Below are 17,166 nucleotides of genomic sequence, written 5' to 3' on the forward strand. Positions count from 1 at the left end.
CTCTCATGCCAATAATGCGCCCTCTATCAAACTGACTGATTTGACGGTACGGTTCCCGCATGCGTTGGCGAGGCATCCTGGACGTCTGCTTAAGTCACACTGATCCATTACCTTCGGTTTATAGTGACAACGAGAGCTGCAGACACATTTTACCGGTAGATGGTATTCCGCCTCGATATCGATGTTGACCTTGAACCGTGGGCCGACATCGTTGAAATGGTAATCATTTCTGCAGAACGTACTAATGTACATGTTCTGTGAATATGAACGTCCTGTCACTGATCGTTCAAGAAGTTCTGTTACTTCTTCTACATGAGTGTACTAACTTTTCAAGAAAAGGGAGATTTAATTGTTTGCACCAAAGCTGCTAATTAATTATTTGCTGACTAGTTTTGGACTTTGTCCATTTTCACAAACCTCCTATTACAGAGAACAAAGTTTTTTTTATGAGTGGACGCATTCGAATGTGGATAATAAAAATATCAGTAAACCTATGGTCCAGATGGTAACTACTTACGTATTTTGTATTTGAAATATACTCCGTGTGGACAGATCTGTCTGTCATCACACCTTAATTGTAGCTTAGATCTGTGTTAATATATGTCGAAATTGTAGCTGCATCTATTGTATCATATCATTGTATAAGCGGAACATACATTTGTTTTAATTGTGGAACCTTCAGTATGAAGCATGATCTGATCCACGTGACAACGATATTCCACATAATATGAAGAATTTGTTGTCACTACAGTTCAATGTGTGCCACGGTGTCTTATTCGCTCAGCTAGTACCGTAATTTAGACTGATGCTGATGCAAAGAATTTCATTACTTGGTCTTACGTAATCTCTGATATATTCAATTTACTCTGTGGCTGCATTAGCGCATTGATCTCTGAAATATTCAAATTACTCCGATTGCGTTAATGCGGACACAGAGTAAATTTAATGTTTCAGGGATTATGTACACAATATAATAAAATTCCTTGTATCAACATTCGTCTAAATTACGAAAATAAGTGAGCGTGACACAGAGTGAATTCTAACGTGAACAGATTCTCCATTATACTGCTAATGAAATATCATTGTCGCATGTATCAGATCAGTGAAAGTACTACATTTTACGTAAATATACTTTACGCTCATACACTGACATACTACAATAAGATACATCTGAAGTGTGATGACACAAATAGAAATTTCCACACCAAGTACATCTCAAATACAAAATACGTAAGTAGTTTCCATCTGGAGCACTTTATTACTGATACTTTTATCATTCATAGTCGATGCATCCCCTCGTAGAAGCGTTTGCTCTCTGTAATCGGTGGGTTTAGAAAATGGACAATGACCATAATTAGTTAGGCAATAAATAATTAGCTGTTTTTGTTACGGTATACTGATAATTTTGTACTTTATGGACCGTCTGATTACAACTGTATGAAGCACAGTTGTCGTGCCATACGCGTTTCGCCTTTATTTTCTGCAAGGCATCGTCATTGGCCTGTAATATGTAAATATTTTTTCTATTTAGTTTACATTTTGGTCAATGTACCTATAGGTTATAACCAGTTCTGGTGGTTGGTCTTTACTATTATGTAGCAATATTTTGAACTATACGTACAGGTTGCCTGGGCGATTTTCTACATATTACGCTCATGCTGCATATTTGGTGTTGTTCCTCATCCTATAAATGCCAGTTTGCGGTTTTTTCCACATTTTTGGTGTTGGTGTTATTTTTAGTATTTGACAGCTGGAAGGAGAGACATACTAGAAACCTTTACTTACTATTACGCCTGCACACTTTCAGAATTCGACAGAGGTAACTATCGCTCGATCCGCATATGTTCACGAAACTCTCGTTGTTTCATTGTTCGTGCACGTACTGTTTACAAGTGTGTAGAGGGCTTCGTACACAGCGATTGTACAGTACCTTGCCAACACTGTAGGGCGACTACCTTACCCTGGGCAATAGTCACCTCAGCACCATGCAAGGCAACGGCAGCACAACAGGTCGAATCGCCATGACACACTAATTTCCATACGTACGCTATCATACGAAATTGCACCCCAGGTCGTAACACCAGGTGTATGTTCAGTGTGGAAGTACCCAGATGGGCTGGTTGCAAGCCCTCAACTGGCCTCTTTTTAGCAACACACGGCCATCACTGGCACCGAAGGGGAACCAGCTTTAATTTTAAATCACAACATACCTCCGTTCTCTTGTCCACTGGGCTCTCGCTTGACGCCTCTGAAGTCGCCAATGGAGGTGGTTTGGGCTCAGTGGACTGCACCCTACAAGACGTCTGGCGCGGAGCTGCCCTTGAAGTAACCGATATCTAACAGTTTTTTATGTCACTGTGATGCCAACTGCTGCTCAAATTGCTGCTGCAGGTGTAGTAGGATGCGCCAGAGCCATAGGCCAAAGACGATAGTCGTTCCTCGCGTTAGGACCACGTGGCCGACCGTAGCCTGGTCTTGTTGGTACCATTCACTCTCTTGACCACTGCTGCTAACAAACATGTACAGCACCTTCATTCCTGCCAAGTCTTGCAGCATCGCAGAAAGAACATCCACCTTCTTGTAGACTTCTTACAAGATCCCATTCAAACTCAGTCTTTGTTGCCTTGGAGGCATTCTTGACTAACATCAACTCACCACGTCCAGTATCAAAGTTGACTAACGCTCACGACCATTACAGTGTGTATTTGAAGCAAACCTGATTTGAATCCTCATAGTGGCGACTCTAGCGCCATTCTTATGCCGTTGGCTTGAAATCTGAATAACCTTCATCTTTCAGACGTAGAAACACGCCTATCAATTTTCGTTTACGACCCACAACTTCTCCTTGGTGCTGCGATTTTTTCCTGTCAGTATATCTAGATTTTCTAGCCGTTTCCCCTATTGTTGTTCTGTTGCCTATGTTTCACAATCGGAAGACTTCACAATCTAAAAGAATGGTAACATGGCTTACTTTCTTGTTTGCACACGAGTTCTTTCTTGAATTAAATGTTTTTACTCGCAATAACTTTTGATCTTGCTTCGCAAATAATCTTTTCAAACTTGTAACATCCAATAGTTATGCTCAGAGGCTCCTGTTACATATTTTGGCTCTAGTTTAATTATGCAATATCATAGCAGTTACATAAAATCCTTTCCGTTGTGGTGAGTACTTTCCGTACGCCTTCTTTCGTCGATGTAACAACAATATCTTCTTATGGGATTTGAATGTTATCCGCATCCCTTTGTATTTAAACTGGCGTTTTCAGCACTGTGAACACTTCTTGCTAGATAAAACGATCAAATGGCTTTTCCAGCTCTACATCAGGTACGTTGGTGTATTTACCTGTGTTTATTTTTAATAAAAAGCCTCACAGCAAGGATCGGCTTTCTTGTTCCTAATCTTTTTCTTAATCCGAACTGATCCTCACTCAACATGCTCCCCACGTTTTCAACACGGCCAGAATAATCTGATATACCCGTGATGTGGGGCTTAACGTTCAGTATTGTACGCATTTTGTAGTAGGCATCTTTTAAGGTATGCAAACTGTGTTGGTGTCTCTCAAGTGTTATAAGTGGAACAAACCAGTTTCAACAGCATCATTTTCAAGCTAGCGCCTGAATTTTTATTATTTCTGCATAAAAGTCATGAATAATGGTTGTTTAGCTCTCCTGTGCGTTTTTGAGAGCACAGTCAAATTCTAACTGCGTAAGTCTTTTGCATTGCCGTATCTTTTTTCTCTATTAAATTCTCCGATAAAGGGGCTTCCTTGCTGTTTCTTACCATGTTCTTTCCATCTCTTCACTCCATCATCGCAGCATTTTTCACTCTTTGTCTTCTAGCATGTATCTCCTGGACCCAACTCCTTCTTAGTTCCTCAGTATTCAGTTTTTCACTTCCCAGTTCTGTTTTACCTTCTTTACAGACCCTTCAAGCTGAGTAACTTCCTATCTTTTCCAATTTGCAATCATTTGGTTTTGTCTGCAGATGGAGACCTCTTGCAGTCCTTGGTTTTTAAAACGTGTTTGCACTGAAATATAATAAACCTGTTGCCCCTTAAATCACCTCGTGCCTTCCTGGGGTATCTTTCGTCGTATACGATGTTGGAAAAACACATTCGCAACTAATATGTTTCAGTTATTCAGACTCTTCATCTACTTTTTCTTCCAACTCCTAATCGCCCACAGACCGTTCGTCTGGTTCTTGACTCATATTTACTTTCTAGTTCACTTCTTGAAAAAATCTAATTTACTTTAGGATGTCTTTCGCATTATTTATTTCTACATAAATATCCACATGCACAACCCATCATCTTTGGACGTCAGCAGCTTCAAATCAAAAGCGGTATCACATGACTTTCGTAATCTCAATGTTCAAGCTCGAAATCTCTTATACTGATAAGCGTACCGATTTCAAGTTGTTGAGTGGATGTTTGGCTGTTAGCTAGTATCATTTAAAAGCGTATAGGAAACAGAAATTTGAATATGTCCAAGAAATAATAGATGACGTAGGGAGCAAGTGCACGTGAAGAGGTTAGCCCAAGAGATGAATTCTTGGCGGGCCGCGTCAAACCAGTCAGAAGACTCATAACTAAAAAAAAAGTATTATCCTAGAGTTATACAGGTCATATGCCTCTATTCCAGAGGCGACGTTCTCTTTTAAACAACTACAGCTCCCAGTCTGCCTTCGCCATCGTGTATTCTGTAATATACACTGAGGTGTCAAACGTTGTGGGATAGCGATGTGTACATACACAGATAGTTCTAGTATCGCCTACACAGGGCATAAAAAACAGTTCATTGGCGAAGCTGGCATTTGTACTCAGGAGATTCATGCGAAAAGGTATCCAACGTGATCACGGCTGCGCGATGGGAATAGACAGACTTTCGATGCGGAATGGTAGCTGGAGCTAGACGCATGGACATTCCATCGTTAGGGTTCAACATTCTGCGATCGACAGTGCTAATAATATACCGAGAATACCACGTTTCAGATACTACTTTTACTTTTCAAAACGAAGAATGCAGTGGCTGACGACCTCCGCAAAAAATACCGAGAGCAGCGGGGTTCGCGTAGAGGTATCAGTGCTAATAGACAAGCAACACTGCGTGAAACAGCCTCAGAAATCAATGTGGGGCGAACATATCCGTTAGGCCAGTGCGGCGAAATATGGCGTTAACGGGTTATGACAGCAGACAACCGACGCGATTTCCTTTGCTAAGGCCTGCAGTGCCACTCTCGGGTGCGTGACCATATCGATTGGACCACAGACGACCGGAAACCAACGGACCGATCAGGTGAGTCGCGATTTCAGTTGGTAAGAGCTGATGGTAGGGTTCGAGTGTGGCGCAGGCTCCACGAAGCCACGGACGCAAGTCGTTAACAGAGCGTCGAAAGCTGGTTATGCCTGCATAGTGTTGCCAGCTGTGTTTACATGGAATGGGCTGGGCCCCTTGAATGTTTAGCTGCTTGCAGATCTTTGTATGATAATACGCCATGTCACAGACCACAATTCTTCGCGACTGGTTTGAGGAACTTTCTGAACAATTCGAGCGAATGGTTTGGTCACCCGTATCACCCGAATGAATCCCATCAAACATTTATGGGACGTAATAATGTGGTCAGTTCGTGCACGAAATCCTACACAGGTAAACACTTTCGCTATTATTGACGGCAATAGAGACAGCTTGGCGTTGTTGAGGTCATGTCACGTTGGGCGAAAGGAGGTCGACATAATATCAGCGGTATTCGTAATCTCTATGTTCAAGCTCGAAATCTCTTATTCTGATAAGCGTGCCGATTTCAAATTTTTGTGTAGAATCTGTGAGTCTGGAAGCATAAAATTAGATTGTTTTTAAAATATAAACCACACAGTCCGTAGATGGCAGGGGCGGATAAGTGCAATAACTATTGTCCAATCAAATTTACAGTTCATGCATCCAAGCCGCTGACAAGAATAATATACAGAAAAAATGGAAAAAATGGAGGATCTGTTATATGACGATCAGCTTGGTTCAAATGGCTATGGGACTTAACATCTGAGGTCATCATTCCCCTAGGCTTAGAACTACTTAGACCTAACTAACCTAAGGACATCACACGCATCCACGCCCGAGGCAGGATTCGAACCTGCGAGCGTAGCAGCAGTGCGGTTCCGGACTGAAGCGCCTAGAACCGCTCGGTCACAGAGGCCAGCACGATCAGTTTGTCTTTAAGAAAGTACAGAGAGGGATTCCGGACGCTGTGTTTGATAATGGAAGCAAGACTGAAGAGAAATAAAGGCACGTCCATAGCAATTCCCAACCTGGAAAAAGCGTTCGACAATGTAAAATGGTGCACGGTTTTCGAATTTCTGAGAAAAATATGAGTAAGCTATATGGAGATACGGGTAATATACGTTAGCCTATGTACAAGAACCAACAGCGAACAATAAGACTAGGAGACCAAGAAGGAATTGCTCTGCTTACAAAGAGGTGTACAACGGGGATGCAGTCTTTCGCCCCTACTGTTCAATTTATGCTTCGAAGAACCAATGACGAAAATAAGAGTAGGATTAAAATTCAGGGTGAAAGAATAACAGTGATACCCTGGAAGCAAAATAACGCATGATGGGCGAAGCAAGGAGGACATGAAAAGCAGTCCAGCACAGGCAAAGAGGTCGTCCAAAAGAATTCTGCCAGTATCAAAGATCAGCCTTAATGCGAGGAAGAAATTTCTGGGTATGTCCGTTTGGAGCACAGCATTGTATGGAAGTGAACCATGTAGTGTGGAGAAAGGAATAAGAAGAGAATCGAAGCGTTTGAGGTGTGGTGCTATAGAGGAATGTTGATAATTAGGTGAATCGTCGGATAAGAAATGACGAGATTCTTCTCGGAATATGTGATGAAAGAAACACATGAAAAACAATTATAAGAAAAAGGGACAGGATGATAGGACATGTGCTAAGACATCAAGGAATAACTGCACCCCGGCTGGCTGTGTAGCGACAGACTACGAGTGGGGAGTCCCTCCACGGCTGACGCCCACCCGCTCTGTCCTGTGAGACACTGTGATTTATGGCTGGCTTCTCTGCCACTGTCCAGATCTGCGGCTACCACAGCAATCTGCCTAATTGGGGAAAAAGAGTCGAGAAGTCACGACGCTGCAGACTCGTTAACTAAAATTATGTGAGGTGTTTGTAGGGAGAAAGGGGAGCGGTATAGATGAATGTCTGGAACATTGAAGGTACGTCAGTATCGTTGTGCCCACCGGTACCAACTGGAAAATCCATATAGGTAAATGTAGTATCGTTTTATTTGTGGAATGTGCGGCCACACGGGATACGTGAAGACTGTACTGCGTTTTTGGGCGATGATCTAACGCACAACACATGCTTTGCAAAACATGGAATGAATACAAAACCTGTTGCGTTAATAGAGAATTTCGATTACCGTAGAAGTGTCGTATGGTTGAGTTTGGAAAATCATCTTCAGAAATTCACATTCTATACTTTTCAAGTGATATAGAGTAAACAGCAATCGTTTGGAGAGAAACGTCCAGACAGAACAGTATCCTCGAGCGTACCTTGTATTATCCGAGTTCGTAATTTGTGTAAATGATCAAGTGGATAACGTTGGAATATCATTGAGACTGTTTTTCCATGATGTTGTACGCAGAGTTGTCACAACGCCAGATAACTCTAGCAAAACACATGAAGACGTGATGAGGATCGACGCTTTGAACAGACATAAGCAGTTCGCCGTCAACATATACAAACGTATTGAAATGCGTATAAATCGGTGAAAACCCCCGTTATTGTTTCCATACGCATGCTTGAATAATCACTTAGGTATTAGAGTTACATCCAACCGATATTTGGGAGTTTACAGACGGTGGCATTTATGAAGAAGGACCATATAAAATTAAGCGTGCAAAAGTAGATGCTACGCTGATGGTCTTTGGAAAGATATCGTACTCACAAAGGAGGCAGAGGTACTACTCTCGTTTGACCAATACATGAGTTTTCTTCTTCATTATGCGACAATTACCAAGTAGAACAGCTAGAGGAAACAGAAGCTATCCAAAGAAGAAGAAACTATTCACTTTGGCTTGCTTTAGCAAAGCGCGAATGCGAGACGGAGATGCTCATCCAACAACAGTGGCAGACGGAACATCACGCTGTGGTTTGCCGTCGAAATACTGCGAGCGTATGTTCGTAGAATGTTGAACCATTCAGTTTTTTCCTCCTACATTATCTTGCGAAAATACCAGGCAGGTAATATTAGAGAGATTAGGAGCCAGATGGAGATGTTAACCGTCGAATCTGAGCAAAGTGAAACATAAAAAGAAAGACAAAATCATAAAATGGGACAAATATGACATGAAAACTGAATTACAAATAAATACCTATGGTTAACCGAATATTTAATGTGCACTACAAACAGCTTCTTATACTACAGATAACATCGATATGGCCATAGGAAAAGAACTGCAAGTTGAAGTGCCCTCTGAACAGCTATACGGTATAGCTTTGTAAAGATTAAAGCCGTGACACTTCCTGGCAGATTAAATCTGTGTGGCCGGCAGGGGTGGCCGAGCGGTTCTAGGCGCTACAGTCTGGAACCGCGCGACCGCTACGATCGCAGGTTCGAATCCTGCCTCGGGCATGGATGTGTGATGTCCTTAGGTTAGTTAGGTTTAAGTAGTTCTAAGTTCTAGGGGACTGATGACCTAGAAGTTAAGTCCCATAGTTCTCAGAGCCATTTGAACCTTTTTTTGAAATTGTGTACCAGACCGAGACTCGTACTCGGGACCTTTGCCTTTCGCGGGCAAGTGCTCTACAGTCGGTAGAGTACTTGCCCGCGAAACGGGAATGTCCCGAGTTCGAGTCTCGGTTCGGCACACAATTTTAATCTGCCAAGAAGTTTCATATCAGCGCAACACCGCTGCAGAGTGAAAACTTCATTCTGGATTAAACCCGTGGTTGGTCCAGAGCTGTAAGCTTTTGTAAAATGGTTTTTATACATTTTCTGCATACAACGACCGGCCATATAAGCAATTTTAAATTGGTCCCGCGAAGCTGCCAGCACCTTGTGTCGCTACTGTTAGGTTTCTGTTCATTCTCATAAGCTATTACTTCGTATAATTCGAAAGTCGTATATCCTGGACAGAGAAACTGATTTAGTGATCAACGTATACGTTTGGTGATGCTAAGCCGCAAAGAAATCCTCGTACTGTTCATCCAGAATTGCCATCTAATTAACTCATTGAACAGTTTGCTCAGTCAATGAGCAGTCAGTAAAGCCGTCCCCACAAGAGACGAAGCAGCTAACTCTGACGTGGAAGTGGACGCGGCATCATGACAGACAGTGCCGTCGACACACGGACGAGCCGGTTAACGTGATTTGTGCTCCCAGCCATCTCCAGCGGCCGCTGTCGGCTTTATTTCGTACGGAAACCACACAGATTGCCTACAAATATGATAGAGCGTGAAATAGCTGCGTTAGCTCTGTTAGCGATTGAGGAAGAAGTGCGGATAAAATAGCGAAGAGGATTTTGGACCTGTGAATGGCCTGAACAGCGAAGTGCTAATAGAGCAGCACTACATAGTGCTGTACAACTATCTGAGATGTATGCTATTGTAGAAGAAGTTATTTGTTAGTCGAATTTTCATCCAGTTTCCGGTTTTGAGTTGAATATAGTTAAGGTATAGCGCCTAATGTCAGTTTGCACGTGAATAAGATCCATATTTTCAATGCTTTGTGGACTACCGACACTGACATAAGGTATTTCACCACAAAGGTTTCAAGATCGAGATTCGTTTCGCAATTTCATTCCAACAGAATAGGAGATTTTTTTCGAAGATGCTCACCATCACTGGAAAAGGTACTTACGGACAAGATACAAACATGGGCCAGTCCATAAACCCATAGAGAAGTGTATATGTATATTTTACATAACAATTCATAATAGCAAAAACATCCAGTTTCTAATTTGTGTTTTGCTTTCAGACGTAGACAGGCAGTTACGTTAAGGTTTCTGAACACAGGGGAAACATCCCAATCACTGGCCTTTTGCAAGAACTGCAGCAATGACTTTTGATACGGTACTTCTATTTAATGAGTAAGAAAGACCTAGAAACTCTTAGAAAGCAATAGCGTAAAAAACAGGAAAAAGAAATTGGGTAGAAGTGAACATGAATCTGCTACCATTCTTTCCGCAACTCGAAAACTCACGGTGCTGCCAACAGCGCTACAGCTTCGACGTAGTAAAAAAGTCTCAGTACATAGTGTACACAGTCGAAGATATGTATCTACAAACGTCATAATCTCATATTTAACACGGAAACTGTACGAAAACGACGCGCTTTGGATAGATTATGATTCTGCCCTAGCACTGAAACGGAATATTTTCATAGCATGCAACTTATAACATCAACAAACTACAGGAAGCATTTACCCACTGATACATAGTTTCCTGAAATTTTATTATAACCAACCGCAGCCAGAATGACGCATTTTCGAGAGATCTACGATTTACTGATGCTTTGGAACAGTTTGTACTCATAAAACCTACTATACGACACAGAAACCCCGTCAAATATGGTGTTTAACGCCGTACAATATGAAGGTTCCTATGTTCTATTTGTGACGTAAATCGATGTCGCTTCTCATTGGCCACATGCCTCTCACGAGCCAAACATCTGACATGCCAGATTACTTACTTCGCGCTCCACCCGTGTAGTGGAACGCGGAATTCCAGCTCCTCGCCCACGTGCGTTTTCACGCCCCATGAAAGGGGCTTAACAGAAGTAAAATATGGACGATCAAAAATCCAAGGAAGAATAAACTGGAAGGACATGAAAGAAAATTTAAAGTATTGAAAACTAAGTGTACAGATGAAATACGGCATTGGGAAGTAGTAAATAGAATAGATGAAGAAAGGTCTGTGACAGACCCTTAGTACAAAATGAGACACATCAGTGTGTCTTCTGTTACGGCACTTTGAAGTGAAATAAGATGCTGCAAGGAGGAGTGGAAATGAAAATAGAGCGGCAGACGCAAACTACAATTTGCGAAACCGATTACTGAGGATACAGTAGAGCTATAGTGATTAGTATGAGGTAGGGAAAGTTGGAGGAAAGCAAAAGACTGCTCAAAATACTTTTTAAAGAAGAAAGGGGAAGTCGTCTAGACATAGAGAATAACCTACCGAGGGCACCCACAATAATTCGAAGAGCAAAAGCAGAATATCTGTAGTTAGACTCACAGTGGCCGAGCGGTTCTAGGCGCTTCAATCTGGAGCCGCGCGACCGCTACGGTGGCAGGTTCGAATCCTGCCTCGCTCATGATGTGTTTGATGTCCTTAGGTTAGTTAGGTTTAAGTAGTTCTAAGTTCTAGGGGACTGATGACCTCCAATGTTAAGTCCCATAGTGCTCAGAGCCATTTGAACCATTCTGTAGTTAGACTGTCGATGGTATACAAACCTCGAACTGCCTGTCTGTCACAAGACAGCCCATTTCACAGGGCAAGGCACATCTCACGCACTGCAAGCCAACGTCCGCGCTTGGGGCAGCCTCTTCCTATATTCCGGACCACTTTCGCGCTTAGTGGCATGTCGATGGCATCTGTGACAATCATTTCAATATCGCTGTTTGGCGGTGATTCAGAACATACAGTCGACGACGACCCGCGTCATCGACGCATTTTTGAATACAACAGTCGAAACAAAAGAAGGCGACTACACATGCATAGAGGTTTTCACGGTGCACGATTGACAAGATAAGAAGCCCTGTACATGAACAACTCTTTTTTCATGAAACCAGTCTTTAGTAACAAACAAAGGAAAACAATCTTTAATACTGGATGTAGGATTTAGACTGTTGGAGATATTAATTTCAGTGGAACCCAGAGCTGGTTCGAGAATAATTTTCTACACAAGCAACTTATCACTGAGTGTCTCCTGTTACCTCCGCCCCCAACACCCCCCTCCCGACCCCAGCCTCTCCCTTTAGTCCTCGAACATTTTCACCGGTGTCACTTTTAGCTAGCAACTGTGATACTTAGGGTACACAAAATTTGCACTCAACTTGACACCTCAAGCGGGTACTACAAAGTGTGACATGTCCTGTACAGAAAGATTACGGCTGCGGCGCCTATGCTCCTCCCTTCAGCCGGCGTTGGTGAAACCAGTGTGTGGCAGCAAGCGAACGAAAACAGTCGACGCAGTCCGGCGGATTCAGTTACGAGCGGAAACATTCGAAATTTCTGACATTATTGTCCATTGTACTCTGTTATTGAACTTCGTCTCTGTTATTGCCGTCCTGAAATTCGCTTTTCGTTGAGTGCCAATAAGTAAGTTTTAATTCAGTTTTATATGACAATGCGGTTTCTTAAAAACGAACTTCGTGTCTCGATCAGAAGTGGAAACGCTCAATTTCCTGAGAATGGAAGAAGTCACATGACCCGATAAAAAGTGACCCGTAAGAAAGCTCCAGTGTAATATACAGTACCTGCAAGGATGTTTCATATTTTGAAACTATAAAGGACGATCAAAAAGTTTCCTTTCGAAGGCCATACAGACCACAATCGGTATGCCAATGAGGCAAAATCACCGTGAACATCGACACAATCATCCCACCTACGTACCTGTTTGAAGATAACCGTTTGCTAAAATTCCGCGACCTACTGCGTTAAAAACTCCACATGTCTCTGCTGCATATCCTTTTCCGACAGATATCGTCGACCCTACAAACCCTTTTTCTAGGGACCGAGTGAGTGATAATCGCTGGGGTGAGATCATGAACCGTACCCTTAGAAAAATTAGTGAATTACTGTGCTGATAAACCTCTTACGTAATTTGATTTTCAAACAGCTGAGCAAAACTGAACGTACTCAGACATTCACTAAACTGACACACAATATTTTTAGCGCAACGCAATCTGACTTTCAGTAATCCCTACAAAAGAATGGCCCTGACCAACAATAACCTATACCTTTCATGAATTCTTACCTCACAAAAATCTTCGTTACTCGAACTACTGCAATACAGTGAGCGCCAATACTGCCAGCTAAATAAAAGATTCTAACTACTGAAGGCACTAACTACTGATAGGCATAGTTAGCAAATGAAAGATTTTGATAGAGTACAAACAATATATTTACCTTAATAGTGTTCAAAAGTCATTATATATATATATATATATATATATATATATATATATATATATATATATATATATATATATATATATCAGTTCATGACATACAGTCTTACAAATTTACTCTTTCTGATGGACACACGTCCAGATCATCCACTCTCAAAATTTTGCCATCTCTCTCCCCACATCCACCACTGCTGGCGGTTCACCTCCAACTGCGCAACGCTATGCGCTATTCACAGCAAACGGCCCAACACTACAATAGAGAATATTTCAACAATGCCAACCAGCCACAGACTGCACACAGCACAGTCAGTGATAGTCATACAGAGTGCTATGTGGCGTTACCAACATAAAAACCTAAACAGCCTACTTACAATCAGGACTATAGGGTGGCTGGTCGAGTGTGCACCACTTGCGTTACGACATTCGCGATATGGAACTTGCATTTTCATAAAGTAGCAGGACGCCTCATCTCGTACCAATCCACGACGGGGTTTCGACAGATATGCTGCCGCATATGCATTCTTGATTGTCCGATGGATCTTTACCGCTGTTTGTCCTTCGGCAGTTTATAAAAGAGCATCAACACGTTGGTCCTGTTTGGTAATAACTTCGCCATAGTTCACATTTTCACATTTACCGCACGCATTTCGGAAGGACGGGAATGCCACACTGATCGTGTACTTACATGACAGTGCTTATATACCCGGATGGGAGTCGGTCTACGTTGCGTATACGGTGCACCAACGCCCTCAAAGGAAAATTTGTCCCACCTCACATATCAATTAAAGAAATTGAAAGGAAATACTTTGTTCCTTTTGCTGGTGCGTTGTCCCGCGTTTTCGCAGGGTCGGCATGGTTAGAACGGATTTGGCAAGGGTAATTTTGACGGGTAGCCGGATGCCGTTCCTGCCACCACACCGTACCCTCCGGGACGGAATTGGTGTACCCCAGCTGTCTGCGCCTAGTGTAATCCATGAAATAGTGCAAACATGTTCAGATGTGTGCGAGTGTTGTAACTGAGGCGGAACGTGGGGAGCAGCCCGGTATACACCTAGCGGGATGTGGAAAACCGCCTAAAAACCATATCCACGCTGGCTGGCACACCGGCCGACGTCGGTAATCCGCTGGGCGGATTTGATCCGTGGTCGGCGCGCCTACCCGAGTCCAGTAAGCAGCGCATAAGCGCTCTCGTCTAACCTGGCGGGAAAGAAATTCAAAGGATATAAATTAAATTATGGTAAATATTTCTCAAAAGAAACATACCTCCGAAAAGTGACAGTATCTGCTTCGAAAGCAAGTCATTAAATCACCAAGCAATTCAAAAAATTGAATCTTATCTGCTTTTTGGTCACGTCACCTCAACATTTAGCGAAATAAAGTAACCGGTGATGGGTGCACACCAGTGGCAAGAGAGAAGGAGCTTCAAAAAATTTAAATAAAGAAGTAAATGTTTATTTATTCAAACACAAATCTATAATGTACCATTGGTTGTTAACCTTTTGAGACTAACCAAAAATCAACATTTAATGGCAGAAGCACGAAAACTTCGTATTTAAGTCAATAGAATGTCTTTTGTTCACCTCTCCTTGAAATAAGATATGTTATATGTCTCTAAAAAGATTGACAATCCTAATCATGATTCATGTGCAGGATACAGCGCAGGAACTTTCTAATTAAAACAAATTTTATTGAATCGTATGGTTATTTTACACAATATACAGTTGATATAAGGAAGATGATTTTATACTATATACATATGATATTAGACAAGATTAAACCTTAAAGGTCGTGTTTTTCAACCAGTTAATTAAGCTGGGTGTGAGAGTGAACAAGTCGTCGGGAATTCCAGGGTATGAATGAAGTGGACAGCGTTGGACTAAATGTTCAGTTGTCTGATCTTCTTGATTACATTCACACATTAGTGAACTGATCCAGCCCCATTTGTACCTGAAGTACCTACAACAACCATGTCCAGTCCTTAACCTGTTGAGGCGGTACCAAAGGTTCCTCGGTAGGTCATAACCTTTTGGTTTCTTTGTGGGTTCAAGGTGATGGACTCTTGTTCCCAATGTTTTTGTTGACCATTCATGCTGCAAGGAACAACATACTACATAAGCTCAGTGGTACCACCTGGGGAACCCCTGCTGACTGTCTGCGTTTAACTGGCATCAGTCTTGTGTACTCTGCTGCCGAGTACTGTGCTCCTGTCTGGTTGGCAAGTGTACATGTGAAGAAGGTAGACACAAAACTTAACGACACAATGCGCTGCATTACTGGTTCCATCAAATCAACCCCATGCCACTGGTTACCTGTACTGAGTCACATCCCTCCACCTCACTTAAGGCGGAAACAAGCTCTACTGAGGGAGGCCAAGAAAATCTCTACATCACCCTCTCTACCACTGCACCAGGAATTCTGTCATCCGCCACAGCAACGATTGCGATCAAGAAGACCAGCAAGTGTTACTGCAGGACGACTCATCGCGGATGGTTTTGATTAAAACAAATGATGAAACCGAAAGTATTGGGGATATCAACTTAATTCTCTTTTCTTTACATAAAGGTACATTTAAAGTTTTACTTCATCAGGTTTTGACAATAGCAGCACAAAAATTGTTCCGCAGCTACCACAGTGTCCGTGGAAGATTGGCATACACCAAGTATTTAAGGTACCCCCCCCCCCCATAATAAAAAGTCGCAGGAGGCTGAATCTGGCAAGCCTACTGGCCACTGAAGGCATCCCTTAAAGACATGCCCTGTGGGCAGTGGCTGCTCATGAAGTCCTCTGGGGTTCGTGCCACTACATTATCGCATGTTTTGTTTGTTTACGCATGCACACAAATGAAAACATGCTGGTCGCTGGAGAACACAAAGGTCTCTTCAGTCAGGTTTCCCATCAAGGCTTCACATGAATTTTTATTTCTTGGAACTAAATCGCATGCCCCACTGCCATTTGTATGCATGAAATTTCAAGTCTTCATGAAAGAAATCATGTCGTTGTGCGATCGAAAATTGAAAGAGCGGATTCATGTTGGCGTACATATCGCTTGAGACAGTTGAAAATCACCAATCTTACTTTCTTCACGTTTCTGGTGGACTTGAATGTATCGCATCTTTTCCTGCGCACTAACAGCATCCATAAACGTGTTCACGCACATAATAATCGGTTTTCGATCAGCAACACGACCTGCAGGGGCGATATTAAACTGTTCCCTGAATGCATGCGGGTTTGTGATGGCTGAATGTCGATCGGAAAAGTAAGTAGTCACGGCGAACTCGCGCTCTTGTGTCGTTCACTGCATGATCGCTACTAAACTAAAGTTTATAAAGAACAAAATTGGAAAAAAAGTCACGTCTCGCCATTTAGAATGCGTTTAACTCCATACAACGATGAGTAACGGTCGCTATGTAGCTCACGTTTAAAAAAAGGAAATTGTTGTGCGGAACCTGCAAATAACCGAAAAGGCTGAAGAAGTATGTGGATGAAATCGCTCAAACCCGGAGACTGGGTAAAAACATTCACGTAACTGCCGTAACAGTCAGAAACTGGTGTCAGTCGGTTGCCTCACGTTCAGTGAAACCACGCAAGCCTGAGAACATTCATATAACAGGGACTAATTTCCTTCGTTGTTTCACATGACTGCGCTCTACTATTGCACCTGCCACTAGGACAACGCGTATCCTACGGCCACGTCATTCACTCACTGTGGTGAGAGTACCGCTCTCTTTCCAACACAGTGGTTCGCTCTCACACGTTTTCCCACGCGTATATACAAAACGTCGCGTAATTAGCACCCCTGTTGTGTCGTATTTATTTATTTAGTTTAATTTGCGCTAGAACAGTCCGGATAATCAGCTTTTCACTCATTGCTGCCGTGGTGAAAGTCAATGATGAAACATATGCAGTTTATCTCATCGATTGTGTAAGCCCCCCTACTGTTATGTTGCTGTTCGTTGAATATAGGTGATTAATACTTGCTGTAATCGGCCTGACTAGAAAAAATTAGGCATCAGACATCAGTAA

The sequence above is a fragment of the Schistocerca nitens genome, chromosome 4 (assembly GCF_023898315.1).
Source record: "Schistocerca nitens isolate TAMUIC-IGC-003100 chromosome 4, iqSchNite1.1, whole genome shotgun sequence".
Lineage (NCBI taxonomy): Eukaryota > Metazoa > Arthropoda > Insecta > Orthoptera > Acrididae > Schistocerca > Schistocerca nitens.